Source organism: Nomascus leucogenys, chromosome 14 (assembly GCF_006542625.1).
Source record: "Nomascus leucogenys isolate Asia chromosome 14, Asia_NLE_v1, whole genome shotgun sequence".
Classification (NCBI taxonomy): domain Eukaryota; kingdom Metazoa; phylum Chordata; class Mammalia; order Primates; family Hylobatidae; genus Nomascus; species Nomascus leucogenys.
Genome location: NC_044394.1, coordinates 66958692 through 66970151, shown reverse-complemented (window position 1 = coordinate 66970151; position 11460 = coordinate 66958692). Strand labels below are relative to the sequence as shown.

The 11460-nt window shown below is 37.9% G+C and overlaps 1 pseudogene; it reads right to left on the bottom strand.

Annotated features, from left to right (window-relative positions):
• Positions 1 to 7822: 7822 nt before the first annotated feature.
• Positions 7823 to 8385, bottom strand: LOC101179452 (annotated as a pseudogene).
• Between the last annotated feature and the right edge of the window lie 3075 nt (positions 8386 to 11460).

The window sequence follows — 11460 nt, the reverse complement described above, 5'->3', positions numbered from 1 at the left end:
CTCTGCCAGGTTTTGGCATCAGGATGACGCTGGCCTCATAAAATGAGTTAGGGGAGAGTCCCTCCTTTTCAATTGCTTGCAATAGTTTCAGGAGAAATGCTACCAGCTCCTGTCTGTACCTCTGGTAGAAGTCAGCTGTAAATATGTCTGTTTCTGGGCTTTTGGGCTGGTAGGCTATTTATTACTGCCCTAATTTCAGAACTTATTATTGATTGATTTAGGGATTCAGTTTCTTCCTGATTCAGTCTTGGTGGAGTGTAATGCCTCCAGAAATTTATCACTTTCTTCTAGATTTTCTGGTTTGTTTGCACAGAGGTTATTATAGTGTTCTCTGATCATTGACTGTATTCCTGTGGGGTCACTGGTGATATCTCCCTTATCGTTTCTGATTGCGTCTATTTGATTCTTCTCTCTTTTCTCCTTTATTAGTTAAGCCAGTGTTCTATCTTTTATTAATATTTTTCAAAAAAAAAGCTTCTTTATTCATTCATTTTTTGAAGGGTTTTTCATGTCTCTGTCTGCTTCACTTCCACTCTGATCTTGGTTATTTCATGTCTTATGCTAGCTTTGGGGTTTGTTTGCTCTTGATTCTCCAGTTCTTATAGTTGTGATGTTAGGTTGTCAACTTGAGATCTTTCTAGCTTTTCAGTGTAGACATTTAGTGCTGTAAATTTCCCTCTTAACACTGCTTTAGCTGCATCACAGATATTCTGGTACATTGTCTTTCTGTTCTTATTAGTTTCAAATAGCTTCTTGATTGGTTCCTTAATTTCATTATTTACCTAGGAGTCATAGAGGAGCATGTTGTTCCATTTCCATGTAGTTGTGTGGTTTTGAGTGAGTTTCTTAATCTTGAGTTCTAATTTGATTGTGCTGTAGTCAGAGTTACTCTTGGTTATGATTTCACTTCTTTTGCATTTGCTGAGGAGTGTTTTACTTCCAATTATGTGACCAATTTTAGAGTGTCATGTGGTTATAAGAAGAATGCATATTCTGTTGTCTTTGGATAAAGAGTTCTGTAGTGATCTATCAGGTCCACTTGATCTAGAGTTGAGTTCAAGTCCTGAATATCTTTGTTAATTTTCTGTCTCAATGATCTGTCTAATACTGTCAGTGGGGTGTTAAAGACTCCCACTATTATTGTCTTTGTTAATTTTCTGTCTCAATGATCTGTCTAATGTTGTCAGTGGGGTGCTAAAGTGTCCCACTATTATTGTATGGGAGTCAAAGTCTCTTCGTAGGTCTTTAAGAATTTGCTTTATGAATCTAGGTGCTCCTGTGTTACGTGCATATATATTTAGGTTAGTTAGTTCTTCTTGTTGAATTGAACTCTTTACCATTATGTAATGCCCTTCTTTGTCTTCTGTGATCTTTGTTTGTTTAATGTCTGTTTTTTCAGGAACTAGGATTGCAACCCCATCTCTTTTCTGCTTTCCAATTGCCTGGTAAAATTTCCACCATCACGGCTTTATTTTGAGTCTATGTGTGTCTTTGCATGTGAGATGGGCCAATTCTTGAGTACAATATATCAACGAGTCTTGACTCTTTATCCAGCTTGTCATTCTGTATCTTTTAATTGGGGTATTTAGCCCATTGATATTAAGGTTAATCCTGTCATTATAATACTGGCTGGTTATTTTGCAGATTTATTTATGTAGTTAATTCATGTCACTGATCTGTGTACTTCAGTATGCTTTTTTAGTGGCTGATAATGTTTTTTTTCTTTCCATATTTAGTGCTTCCTTCAGGATCTCTTGCAATGCAGGCCTAGTGGAGATGAATTCCCTCAGCATTTGATTTTCTAAAAAGGATTTTATTTCTCCTTCATTTGCGAAACTTGGTTTACCCAGATATGAAACTCTAAGTTGGAAAATCTTTTCTTTAATATTGTTCAATCTGGCTCCCAATCTCTTCTGGCTTGTAGGATTTCTACTGAGAGTTTTGCTTTTATTCTGTTGGTCTTTCCTTTGTAGGTTACCTAGCCTTTGTCTCTGGCTGCCTTTAACATTTTCTCTTAATTTTGACTTTGGAGAATCTGATGATTATATGTCTTGGGGTTGATCTTCTCATGGAGTATCTTACTTGGGTTCTCTGGATTTCCTGAGTTTGAATGTTGGCTTGTCTTGCTAGGTTGGGGAGTTCTCCTGGATGATATCCTGATGCATGTTTTCCAACTTGGTTCTTTTCTCCCCATCTCTTTAAGGTACCCCAATCAGTCGTAGGTTAGGTCTTTTTGCATAATCCCATAATTCTCAGAGGTTTTGTTCATTTCTTTTTATTATTTTTTCCCTATTCTTGTCTGCCTGTCTTATTTCAGGAAGATAGTCTTCAAGCTCTGAGATTCTTTCCTCTGCTTAATCTAATCAGCTATTAATACTTGTCATTGCACTTTGGGAGGCTGAGAGTGGATCACCTGAGGTCAGGCATTCAAGACCAGCCTGACCAACATAAAGAAACCCCCATCTTTACTAAAAATACAAAAATAAGCCAGGCATGATGGTGCATACCTGTAATCCCAGCTACTTGGGAGGCTGAGGCACGAGAATCACTTGAACCTGGGAGGCAGAAGTTGCAGTGAGCCGTGATCATGCCACTGCACTCAGGCTTGGGTGACAGAGCAAGACTCTGTCTCAAAAAAAAAAAAAAAAAACCACGACTATGACCTGCTACATAATGCAGCTAACTTTCACCTAGTTAGTAAATTTACTAACTTTCACCTAGTTAGTAAATAGAGAAGTAGGCCAGACCATAGGTGAATACTCCTGACTCCCGCTCCACTCAAATAGTGGTCCATGACTAACAGTTTCTGCATCATGAGACAGCTTATTAGAAAAATAGAATCTCAGGCCTTACAGACTTACTGACTCCTAATCTGGCTTTTTAAACAAAATTCTTAGTTTTTATATCAAAGTTTGACCAACACTTTATGTGGCCATGCTTCATTGAATGGATATATTTAAACCACTGTCAACAGGTCATACAGGGACTCTGGATAAGCAATGATTCCCTTGAGGTGGAATACAGTTGGTTAGAGAAGTGCTTTTGGAGGAAATAAAAAGAGAATCAGATTTGGCTGTCCCAAGAATTCTATTCTTGAACAAATGAGTCAGAGAAGTAGAATTAGAATAAAGAAGCTTCTCAGTTTACTTAATTTTAGAAGAAAGATTTATTATGTCCTGGATACCTTAAGTATTGAAATAAAACATTGAGAACAATGTACGTGTTCTTTGCCTTCATTTGAGAAATACAGCACATAAAGTCTATCATTTTTAAAATAAGGAATGTACTAACGTGCAATAATTCATGGAACTTTTAAAACATATCCTTGGCCAACCCAAGGTATTTTAACCATAGATATGATATGCAATCAAAGTTTATATATTTTTAAATATACAGAAGTTTGAATAGAGAACCATTGGCCTATTGAATCAACTGTATTAATTATACTTACTGCTATTCCAGTGAAGTTGCCAAATTAATGACAAGTCATATGTTTTTTAATGATCTATTTCTCACACTTTCTCTTAAGTAAAATAATTTTTTGTCTTAAATTTTCTAAATTGGAATGAGTTTTGCCCTATAAGATAATATCCTTTCTCAAGTCATGGTTTGCTGTCTGAATGTTTCCTCAGAAATACAAATGTTTTGTTTGTTTGTTTTTATTGAGACAAGGTCTTACTCTGTCACCCAGGCTGTAGTACAGTGGTGCAATCACAGCTTACTGCAGCCTTGAACTCCTGGACTCAAGTGATCCTCCTGCCTCAGCTTCCCTCCTGCCTCAGCCTCCCAAGTAGCTGGAATTACATGTGTGTGCCACCGCACCTGGTTGATTTTGTTTTTTTTAGAGATGGGTCTCATTGTCTTAATAATGTTAATAATGTGTTAATAATGCAAAGTTTTAATAGAAAGTTTTCAGTAGTACAAACCAGAAGAGGATGAGGAAGAAGGAGGAGGAGGAGAAAAAGAAGGAAGGTAGGAGGAGACAAGGAAAGGAAGAAAGGAGGGAAGAAAAGAAGGCTGAAAAATAGGAAGGAGGAAGAATGGAAGAGAGAAGGAAGAGAGGGAATAAAAAAATGGGGAAAAGGAGAAATCAGATGAAGAAAAAGTTGGAGGAGGACAGAAAATAAAAGAAAAGAGAAAAAATAAAGAAGAGAAGATAAAACAGAAAAAGGGAAGAAAAAAACAAAGGAAGAATACTACAATTTCTATTGAATTATCTGTTGATTTCTTTCTTATGCTGCAGTTTAGCACCCAAGAGGAAAATCTTCAGTGCCAACCTCCTGAGATCTACATCATTTAGTCTGCCAAGTCGAAGTGACAAATTCTTTCCCTTTACCTTTTTGTATTATTATCATTTTCACAGAATTCAGTGGTGTTGGAAATGTGACATCTGTGGGTTGACTGTCCAAAATGTAAAGTAAAAAGGTTTATCTGGTGAAGCCATATGTGTCCCAGATGAAATGTTCTAAAAGAGAGCATTTCATGAGAATGAGGATTTTAGGCATAACTCTGAAGATTTTGCCATTAGTCAGTTCCTTGCCTCCTGGGATCACTAGTTCTCAGCTTCATGGCATTTTGTGATTTTATGTTAAGCTTCTTTCAGACTGGTGATGATCAACAGTATTAATATATATAGAACAACCTAATGATTACTCATATAGCAACCAACTAGATTCCTCAAAGTTACAAATGATATTAAATATTTTTAAATGTGTGCATGAAATAGCATATGCATATATGCACACACATCTCTCAATGTGTGCCAAATAGCCTGTCTTACATCTACTGCCATACCCAGAGAATGAAAATAAAAATTCACATACCATTCTAGAGCCATGATATGATTTTCAGCCAGTGAAGAATGACTGTGTATTTATTTATTTCTACTTGCTGAGGCCTGATAATTGTCTGAAATATTTTTGAACTGACGTTATTTATTTCATTTTTTATTTTTATTTTTTTTGAATGAGTGTAACTTTTTATTAAGGTAGAATTATTTTCATTAAAGAAATATATGCAAATGAATCAAATGGCTCCAAAAGTCTTACAATGAAAACAACAGTCCTGGCAGTTGTTCTTTCCAGAGGCAAGCACTTTTCATTCTCTTAGTTTTTCCTTCTGGTAGTTACTTTCATGGGTTTTTCCAAATTATTATTTTTTTAGTTTTTCAAATGAATGCATATATTAATACATGTAATTTTAAAAAGCCTCTTCAGTTTACAATACATCCTAACAGTTCCCTGCCCCATCCCTTCTAATCCTCCAGAGCAATGACTTTTAACTCTTTTAGCAATGTCTTCTATTTTTTCCTTACATAACTACTTAATCACTTCTTGATTATTTTATACATTATATAGTGATTTCTTGATATGACAGATGAGGATTTAGCTCCTACACCATCACTATCTTCACTTTTCCTCCCATATTGTCCCAAAGTAGTTACCAGATTTAGGGGCTAAGCAGTCACCACATCATTATGACTATGAACATATTGCTCATTGTTGAGAAAAACAGCGTATTATGCTCTTACTTCCTATCCTGTACTTCTTTCTGCCCTAGAATTAATGATTGCCTAACCAACCCTTCCCTCTTATTTTTTTACTTTTGCTTTATCTTCAATGAACTTCTTCCCAAATGCTCCAAATCTGGCAATAACCTATTATTATTTTTAAGAGAAGGCATCTCACTATGGTGGCCAGGCTAGTCTGGAACTCTTAGGCTCAAGCCATCCTCTTGCTTAGCCTCCTGAGTAGCTGAGACTACAATCATGGCCATTCTACCCAGCTAAAGCATTAATATTTTTACTGCTTCTTTTTACAGCCAGCTCCATAGCTGAAATATTGCCTGTGTTGGATGCTATTTGCTGGATCCGTGTCATTCTCTGGTTTGTGTACTCCTTCATTTTGCTGGAGCATTTTCTCCAATAGCTTCCCAAGAAAAGGTACATGGAGATAACCCCTGAGTCTTTGCTTGTCTAAAAATGTATTATTTTACCTTCACCCTTGATTATTTGGCTGAATAGATTTATCAGTTGAAAATAACTTTCTTTCTAGAATTCTGAAGGCATTGTTCCATTGTTTTCAGATTCTTTTTTGAGACAGGGTCTCTTCTGTCACCCAGGCTGGAGTGCAGTGGCAAAATCACAAATCACTGCAGCCTTGAACTCGAGGGCTCAGTTGATCCTTCCATCTCAGTTCCCCTAGTGGATGGGACTACAGGTGTGCGCTACAATGCCTAGCTAATTTTTGTACTTTTTGTAGAGACGGGGCTCACCATGTTGCCCAAGCTGGTCTCAAATGATCTGCCTGCCTCAGCCTACCAAAGTGCAGGGATTGCAGGGTGAGCCACTGTGCCCGGCCAGTTTTTCTTGTATTCTCTCTCTACTTCCTTCATTTCTCAAAGGCATCTCAAACTCAGTGGGCTCAAAACCAAAGTTAAACTCCATCAGAATACCCTGCTACTTCCAGCTTTAAAATATATCTTAAATCACAATTTCGTACTACATGCAGCCCTTTGGTTCAAACTACCATCATCCCTCACTTGAACTTAGAATTGGTTTTCCTGCTTCTGTGTTTTTTTAAATTATAAACTGTTTCAAAGAAACCATGTGTGGCTTTATACTTTTTACTACACAAAAAGTATGAAGATCTGCCAGGTGCGGTGGCTCACGCCTGTAATCTGAGCACTCTGGGAGGCCGAGGCGTGGGGATCACTTGAGATCAGGGGTTTGAGACCAGACTGACCAACACAGTGAAATCCCATCCCCACCGAAAACACAAAATCAGCTAGGTGTGGTGGCCTGCGCCTGTAGTCCCAGCTACTCAGGAGCCTGAGGCAGGAGAATCACTTGAACCTGGGAAAGCGGAGGCTGCAGTGAGCTGAAGTCGCACCACTGCAGTCTGCCTGGGGAACAAAAGTGACGCTCTGTCTGAAAAAAAGAAAAAATAATATGAAGAGCTTACATACTTAAACATGGAATTGCTTTAAGTGTTTGGCATTCACTGTTCCCGTGCATGCCAGCAGCTTCTTATTGCAAACACTTGGGACTTGCTATAGAGCAGCTGGAATACTTTCCGCCCACATGCAGGACAGGCAGCTGACAACCAAGGAGTGGGTGATAAATACTCCAGCTTTCTCCCCTCGGTTTCCCTGTATCTCAGCAGTATGAAGCTTGTTACCAATGAGAACCTGCTTGCTGACTTTAAACTGGTTTCCTTACCTTCTCAGTTCCATTTTTCCCTACCTCAGTTGATGATTTCTGGTAAGACCTAGCAAATTGCTTTCACTGAAATTTCAGTCTTGGAATCTGCTTTGGGTTCCCCAACCTGAGATAGAAATATATTCATTTTTTGATCACTGGACTTCCAGGTTGTTTTCAATTTTTTCACTGTTACAAACAAGGCTGCAACATTTGTCTACAAACCTCTGGATACACACATAGGAAGTTTTTGGTATTTCCCACTAGTGAAACTGCTCACTGGAAGGGTATGTTCATCTTCATTTTTAATAAACACTACAACATTTGAAAAGCCCGAAAATGTCAAGGACTGGCAAGAGTGCCACATGTGATGGGTGTGGAATGGCAGCTCACTGTAGCAGGTGCTGGGGACTCAATCAGGGTCTTGGGGAGGCACTCAGTTATAGCAAGAATGTTTCATAAATGGTATCGGATATAGTCTAGGTTACTGGGGAATAAAAACACATTGCTTAGAAATAATTATCCATAGATCTAAAGTCAACAAAAGTATTTTTTTCCTAATGTAAAAATACCTACTTTTTTCAGAGGGAGGGGGAACAACTTAAACCAGATAACACGTTCATATTAATCATTCTTCTCATGTACTTCAAACTTGTACTTAATGCCTTTCTCCTCCTGGACATCAGAGAAAACACCTGGGTATTCTGGCAGAAGTTTATATTTCTCCAAATCAATTTCTGAAAAAAACGTGTCGCTTTCAAAGTCCTGCATGATCCTTGTCGCAAATAGTTTAAGATTGCTTGAGTGATTGATGGATTCCTTATAAAATAGAACTACCACCAACTATCCAAATCATGTCTACTTTATTTGCTAATTCTGGTTATTAAGTTTTAAGGCATCATCCAGACTTCTCGCAAGAAATTGAGCTCCTTGTGGAGGTTCTTGAGGTCTCTCCTGAGAACTAAATTCATTCTATTCTTTAAAGGTCGATTATTCTCAGGAATGGAGAACCAGATCTTCCTACCCATAATCACCAAATTCTGTTTACCTTCTACTGAGGAGGTTGTGGTCATTCTCTGGAAACACACGAATTCATTCCTGAGCGGCGGCCAGGGCAGGTCCCCATTCTTGCCGATGCCCATGTTCTGGAAGGACACAGTGACGATGCAGTTTAGCAAACAAACCATGACAGCGGCGATGAGCACCTCCGAGCCTGCCCGCTACACCAAGATGCACTGCCAAGATTGGCCTATTTTATTTTATTTTATTTTATTTTATTTTTATTTTTTATTTTTTATTTTTTTTTGAGATGGAGTCTCGCTCTGTCACCCAGGCTGGAGTGCAGTGGCGCGATCTCGGCTCACTGCAAGCTCTGCCTCCTGGGTTCACGCCATTCTCCTGCCTTAGCCTCTCCGAGTAGCTGGGACTACAGGCGCCCGCCACCACGCCCGGCTAATTTTTTTGTGTGTTTTTAGTAGAGACGGGGTTTCACCTTGGTCTCGATCTCCTGACCTTGTGATCCGCCCGCCTTGGCCCCCCAAAGTGCTGGGATTACAAGCGTGAGCCACCGCGCCCGGCCTCCTATTTTATTTTTTAATTGACAACCAATAATTGTACACATCCATGAGGTTTATAGTGATGTCTCAATACACATAATGTATAGTGATCTGATGAGGATAATTAGTATATCCATCATTTTAAACATTTATCTTTTTTGTGTTGGAAATGTTCAATATTCTCCTTCTAGCTACTTAAAACTATTTAATATATATTTGTTAACTATAATAATTCTACAGTGCTATAAATCCTAATAATAGACAAATAATGTGGCTTCTTTCAGCTTATGTCTAAGCTGAAAAGGCAGTACATGTCAGGATATGAGTAATACTGAATTTACATGTCAGAATATAACTGATACTGAACATAACCTTGCTTCTCCTCCAGCAGAACAACATTAATATTAACAAGAACAACAACAAGAACAAACACGACAAAAGCAATATTCCCTGTTCTGGTAATTCATAAAGACTATCAGTTCTCTAGCTCCCTCCTTGCACGTTTTTCTTCTTTCTTTCTTACATTGCATTAACTATTTGCTTGAGTAAAATTATGACATAAGGTTAAATTATGAATTATAAACCATAAATGCCCTTCAATACACATAGACACTAGTGTTTATTTTTCAAATAAATATATATGATAGATAACTATATAAGAAAATTTATATGTATAAATGGCTCTGCAACTTTCTGAAATTTATAGTTATATATTACACAGCATTCCATATTAATAAATATAGATTACTCAATTATTTTGAATCAGTAAGTATTAATCACATACCTTCTATATGTTATACTAGGCATGAGGAGGCTAAAAATAAAAGATAAAATCTCTGCTCTCAGATTTACATAGCTGAGAAGGAAAGATCAAGAATTAAGAGGGAACTTTTATAAAGTGAATTAAATGCTATAAATATGGAAGCACAGGATACAATGGAGTCAGAGGTGAAATACTCAATTTATATTTGAATTTAAGAAGGAGGCTTTAAGTATTTTATTTTATTTTATTTTATTTTATTTTATTTTAATAGAGATGGGGTCTTGCTCTGTCACCCAGGCTGGAGTGCAGTGGTGTGAACTATAGCATTAAACTCCTGACACTCTCACCTTAGCCCCTCAAAGGGCTAATGAGCCACTGTGTTCAGCCCTACTTCTTGAGTCAAGATAATGTCTAGGCTAGATCTGAAATGTCTGTAAGGGAAGAAGGGCAGGAAGAACCTTTCAGGGCATCCTCAGCAATTACAGAATATGTGAAGTCTGGGACTTGTAAAAAAGGATATGAAATACTAGGATAATAGTAAATTTCTCACAATTATTTTTGAAAATTTGCAACATTAAAACAGGTGCTCCTGGAAGGGTCAGCATCTTGGGTCAAGTCCTGCCAGAAACAGACCCTGAGGTGCAGGTTCTTGAGCAAGGAATTTATTGAAGAAGAGCTCCCAGAACCTGATAAATCTTACATCCACAAAGCAAGAAAGGGAAAGAAAACATGCTGAGAAGGTGCATTTCCAGACAAAGATACTGAAAAGGTACCGTCAGCCTTATCAGGAGCAGGCATTACAGCTCAGAGTTTGTCCCCCATAAGGTTAAGGAAGCTTGCCCTCCATCCTCCTGCAGCACCTATTAATTGGCTAAGACCCACCCTGCAGATCTGAAAACCACAGGCACTCCAGTCTCTCTGATAAATGGCGAAAGTGGTTTCAGTAGTCCAGGATGACATTCCAAAGAAAGCCTGTGATGCAGGCTGTTAAGGCAAAGACCCAAAGAAGCCATGAAGAGGCATGTAGAAATGAATAAGAAGGTCTAAGGGAATCTGGGAAAGTACTCACATGGGTCATTATAGGTGGACATAAAGGAATCTTTCCTAAGTAGGTTTATGTCATGGCTAATAAAAAAGCCAGACTACACCAAACTAAAGATCATTATTGATGAATAATTTACATATCATAAAATTCACCCATTTTAAGTGTACAATTTAATGATTTTTAGTAAATTTTCTGAGTCCTGCAACCGTCACTATAATCTAGTCTTAGAACATTTTGCTCATTCTGGTAGGATCCCTCATGCCAGTTAACAGTTTATCCCCATTCCCATTCCCACTCTCAGTCCTAGGTAAACACTAGTCTGCTTTCCTCTTCCATAGATTTGCATTTTCTGAGCATCTCATATGAGTAAAATTCTTAACACATGTGGACTTTGGAGCCTGGCTTCTTTGTATATTATACTTAATATGTTTAACTAATTGTACTGAACACCCACTTCACCCACTTTTATGTCAGATATTATAAAGTAGTCTATTAGTGACATATGTATGAGAGAGAAGAGATTGCATGCTCTAGTGAGGAAAATAGAGTAACCAGGTAATCCTACAAATAAATTTTTCAAATTTCAAATAAGTTTTATGATGCTCTGGAAGTTATGGAAAGGCTTGACAGGGAAAACAATATTTGACTTAGTCTAAAGAATAGCAGTTAGCTAGGCAAACAGTGAAGCATTTCAGATAGAGGGAATCAGGATGTGTCCACTATCAAGAGGGAACATGTTCAATACAACTGACTGAAAACATGTTTTTTGGCTGGCAGGAGTCTGAAAAGTAAGAAAGAATGGTAGAGACAAGGCTGGAGGGAAGCAGGGGCCAGGCCAAGTTGAGTCATATTAAGCCATGTTAAAGATTTTGGTCTATTTTAAGACCAACAAAAGCAA